The sequence below is a fragment of the Nipponia nippon genome, unplaced genomic scaffold (genome assembly GCF_047370975.1).
Source record: "Nipponia nippon isolate SJK-2023a ecotype South Korea unplaced genomic scaffold, ASM4737097v1 scaffold_51, whole genome shotgun sequence".
Lineage (NCBI taxonomy): Eukaryota > Metazoa > Chordata > Aves > Pelecaniformes > Threskiornithidae > Nipponia > Nipponia nippon.
Genome location: NW_028262371.1, coordinates 827,744 through 832,500, shown reverse-complemented (window position 1 = coordinate 832,500; position 4,757 = coordinate 827,744). Strand labels below are relative to the sequence as shown.

The 4,757-nt window shown below is 55.2% G+C and overlaps 2 long non-coding RNA genes across 2 annotated transcripts in view; both read right to left on the bottom strand.

Moving 5' to 3' along the window:
* LOC148051934 (uncharacterized) overlaps window positions 1-124 on the bottom strand; it is a 487-nt gene extending 363 nt beyond the window's left edge. The window contains exon 1 of the long non-coding RNA XR_015699429.1: window positions 75-124. This is a non-coding gene — a long non-coding RNA (uncharacterized LOC148051934). The remainder of the gene's footprint in view (window positions 1-74) is intronic.
* Window positions 125-1,461: 1,337 nt separating this feature from the next.
* On the bottom strand, window positions 1,462-2,270 carry LOC148051933 (uncharacterized). The gene is made up of 5 exons (XR_015699428.1): window positions 2,217-2,270; window positions 2,057-2,119; window positions 1,793-1,967; window positions 1,660-1,713; window positions 1,462-1,557 (listed from the first exon to the last, which is right to left on the bottom strand). It is a non-coding gene; the product is annotated as an uncharacterized LOC148051933 (long non-coding RNA).
* Window positions 2,271-4,757: the final 2,487 nt, after the last annotated feature.

The following is a 4,757-nucleotide window of genomic DNA, read 5'->3' as shown; positions in this document are numbered from 1 at the left end:
AGGACAAACACCGCAACTCGGTGGCCGTACAACACCTGGCTATTAGACACCCACCCGGCCTGCTACCGCCTCACCTTCTGGGAGCGATCGTCAACATGCAACGCTGAGCATCCCAATAGCACCTGCAAGAACCCAAGCAAAAAGGCACACGCTGAGATATTGCCCAAAACCACAGCCTGCCCGCACCGATCCCCATCTCCCTCTCCTTTACCTTGAACAGCTTGTCTGCCCGTCCCCCGTCAATCTGGGTTGGCGCTTTGAGGCTTATGCGCCACCCGTAAGACCCAAGCAACAGGGATTGCTTCTTAGAAGCGGACCTGCCGCGCACAGCGCCTGAAAAATAACCGCTCCTTCAGCCCACCGATCCCCGCTCACCTTGCCCGAGTCAGCTCCGGGGCCCGTATCCCACATGGCTCCTCGCTTGGAACCTTCACATTAAAAAAAAAAAAAAAAAAAACCACACACCACCACACACACACCCCACAAGTCAGAAACACAATAAAGTAGTCAAAGAACCACCAGTCACACCTTCCCTCTGACCCCTCAGCTACTCCGTCGAACCTGACTGTACAACCTTTGCCTCAACAGCCTAGGCATACCAACACACCTCACAGACTCTCAGCGCTACGCCACCTACCCCCTGACTCTACACCCCCCGGGCAGGGCGGCTCCAGGCCACACGCACGCACACCCCGACGCTCCACAGCGCCCTACAAACAACGTGCCTCAAAGACGAGAGAGTACTCTCGGCAAGAGGAACGACATCCGGACGGAAGATGCCGTCCGGCAAGACGGCCTGCGGGACCGTGACGGCGATGCGACGAGGTTCTACGGGAGCCCCGGAGAGAGAGCGGAACGTGACGGCCCCCGACAAGAAGTTACTCTGAAAGCCAATTAGACATAGGCACAGCAATGCCGCCTTCAAGACCTAAGAACGTAAGGGCGCAGGCGAGAAAGCCCAGTCCGCAAAAATGGACCGTAACAGAGCAGAGCTGCTGACGCAGCCGAGAATGACGGCGCAAAAAAGCACTGCCCGGAAACCTCCCAGGCGCCAGACGGATCCACGCTGCACGCTAGTAACGCCAGAAAAGAAGCGCCGGATTGGCGCTAAGTCGACGGGTACAGGCATTTGAGACGCTAGGGATGACGCCGAGTCACAAAACCCGAGGTGCGTGCCACCCTCCTTGGGCGCAAAGGCAACAACATCGAGACCCGACAAAGTCCTAAGACACAGAAGACGCACCACACAAAGCGCGCAACAGCAGACACAGCCTGGAACCGCCCTGCCCGGCGCACGCTGCCATCCTGCCGAAGACTAACCCGCTCCCTTTACCTGCCCAGAGGGCACCGTTCCCAGACAGCCCTCTCCCCTGCGCTACGCTTAAAAACCCCACCCCGCAACGGCCAACCTCGCACCCTCCCTCGCCCGACCCCTCTCCGGCACCGGAGCCTCAACGTAGCTTGCACGTGGCTGCGAGTCCGAATCCATCCTCGACACAAAGAGCTGCACTCAGCCTGCTGAAATCAGCCTGTGGCCACAAGGTTCCTCTTCACCATCTGCAAAACAGAAATAACCGATGCCATCGGTCAGCATCACATCGGTCAACCACCTTTCACATAACATACACCTCCTCAGACGTGCCACAGTGTGCTACTCACCCGCTCATCGCCGATTCCAGAGTCGGACGCCACGGCTGTCGTCGCTTCCGGCACCTGGGATACCAAGAGACACAAAATTACCTGTGCACTTGCAAGAAGTGACCAGCCTGACGCTCCCTACCACCCAGCTCACCTCAAATGCTCCTCCGGTTCTACAGGCAGCCCCTACAGAACCTGCAAAACCAAAGAGAAACACTGCAAACTCAGTGGGCATACAATACACGGCTATGAGACACCAACCCAGGCCACTATCGCCTCGCCTTCTGGGACCGCTCATCAGCATGCGATATTAACCATCCAAATAGCACCTGTAAAAACCCAAGCAAAAAGGCACATGCTGAGATACTGCCCAGACCTGCAGCCTGCCTGCACCAATCCCCATCTCACCCTGTTTTACCTCGACAGCTTGCCTCCCCCGCCTCCGTCAATTTGGGTTGCTGCTTCGAGGATGACGCGCTACCTGTAAGACCCAAACAACAGACGTTGCTTAGCAGTGGACGAGCTGTACACAATGCCTGAAAAATAACCGCTCCTTCAGGCCACCGATCCCCGCTCACCTTGCCCAAGTCAGCTCCGGCGCCCATATCCCACATTGCTCCTCACTTGCAATCTTCACATTAAAAAAAAGAAAAAAACACATGTCAGAAACATCATAACGTAGTCAAAGAGCCACCAGTCACATCTTCCCTTTAATTCCTCAACTACTCAGTCCAAGAGGACTGTACAACCTTTGCCTCCCCAGTCTAGGCATAGCAACACATTAACCACAGACTCTCATCACTATTCCACCTACCCCCTGACTCTACACCCCCCAGGCAGGGTGGCTCCAGGCCAACACACACACACACACACGCACACACACAGGGGCTCCACAGAGTGCAACAAACAACATGCCTCAAAGACAAGAGAGAACTCAGCAAGAAGAACGACACCCGGACAGAAGACACCATCCAGCAAGAAGACCTGCGGGACCGTGATGGTCACGTAACCGGGCTCTACAGCAACCCCACAAGAAGAGAGGAACGTCACAGCCCCGGACAAGTAGTTACTCTCAAAACTGAGAGGACGTAGGCACAACGAGCCCGGCTTCAAGACCTAAGAACGTAAGGATGCGGGCAAGAAAGCCCAGTCCTCAAGAATGGATGGCAAGAGTGCAGAGCTGCTGACGCAGCCGAGAATGACGCCGCAAAAAAGGACCGCCCGGAAACCGCCAAGACACCAGATCGATCCACACCGCACGCTTGTAAGGCCAGAAAGGAAGTGCCTGATTGGCCCTGTACCGATGGGTACAAGCATTTGAGACGCTAGGGATGATGCCCGACTCACAAAACCCGAGGCGCATACCACCTTCCTTGGCACAAAGATGACACGGACAGCTGAGGAATGCCTAAGACACAGAGGACAGACCACACAAACTACCCAACAACAGACACAGCCTGGAACGGCCCTGCCCGCCACACCCTGGCATCCTGCTGAAGACTAACCTGCTCCCGTTACTTGCCCAGAGGGGACCGTTCCCAGACGGTCCTCTCCCCTGCGCTACATTTACAAACCCCCTCCTGCAATGGCCAACCTCATACCATGCCTCCCCCGACCCCCCTCCAGCATCGGAGCCTCAACTTAGCTTGCACATGGCTGCGAGTCCAAATCCATCCTCGACACAAAGAGCCGCACTCAGCCTGCTGGATTCATCCTGCAGTCACAAAGGTTCCTCGTCACATCTGCAAAACAAAACCCACTGATGCCGCCAGTCACCGTCACAGCAGTCAATGCTGATCTTTCGCACAACATCCGCCACCTCAGACAGGCCATGGCATGCTGCTCACCCGCTCATTGGCGATTCCAGAGTCTGACGCCACAGCTGTCATTGGTTCCTGCACCTAGGATACCAAGAGACACAAAGTTACCCGTACACTTGCAAGAAATCACCAGCCCCGTGCTCCCTACTACCCAGCTCACCTCAAATGCTCCTCTATTCCAAAGGTGGCCCCCCCAGAACCTGCAAAACCAAAAAGAAACACTGCAACTCAGTGGGCATACAATACATGGCTATGAGACACCAACCCAAACCACAACCACCTCACCTTGCGGGACTGCTCGTCAGCAGGCAGCATCACCCCTCCAAATAACACCTGCAAAGGCACAGGCAAAAAGGCACATGCTGAGATACTGCCTAAAACCACAGCCTGCCTGCACCAATCCCCGCGTCACCCTATTTTACCTTGAACAGCTTGCCAGCCCCACCTCTGTCAGTTTGGGTTGCCGCTTTGAGGCTTATGCGCCACCTGAAAGACCCAAACAACAGGGGCTGCTTAAAACTGGACCACCCGCACACAATGCCTGAAAAGTAACCACTCCTTCAGGCCACCGATCCCCACTCACCTTGCCCAAGTCAGCTCCAGCACCCATATTCCACTTGCTCCTTGCTTGGAACCTTCACAATAAAAAACCCACCCAACATGTCAGCAACACCATAACATAGTCAAAGAGCCACGAATCACATCTTCCCTCTAATCCCTCAGCTACACCAAGATGACTGTACAACCTTTGCCTCCCCAGTCTAGGCATAGCAACACATTAACCACAGACTCTTATCGCTATTCCACCTGCCCCCTGACTCCACACCCCCCTGGCAGGGCAGCTCCGGGCCAACACACACACAGAGGCTCCACAGAAAGGTACAAACAACACACCTCAAAGATGAGAGAGAGCTCTCAGCAAGAAGAACAACGCAAAGACAAAAGATGCTGTCCGGCAAGACCACCTGTGGGACCGCGACGGTGATGTGACGAGGCTCTAAGGCAGCCCCAGAAAGAGCGTGGAACATCACAGCCCCCAACAAGAAGTGACTCTCAAAGCTGAGAAGTCGTAGGCACAAGAAGCCCGGCTTCAAGACCTAAGAACGTAAGGATGCGGGCAAGAAAGCCCAGTCCGCAAGAATGGATTGCAAGAGAGCAGAGCTGCTGACGCAGCCGAGAATGACGCCGCACAAAAGGATCGCCCGGAAACCTCCAAGATGCCAGACCAATCCACACCACACTCTTGAAATGCCAAAAGTGTGCCGGATTGGCACTATTCAGACAGGTACAGGTATTCAA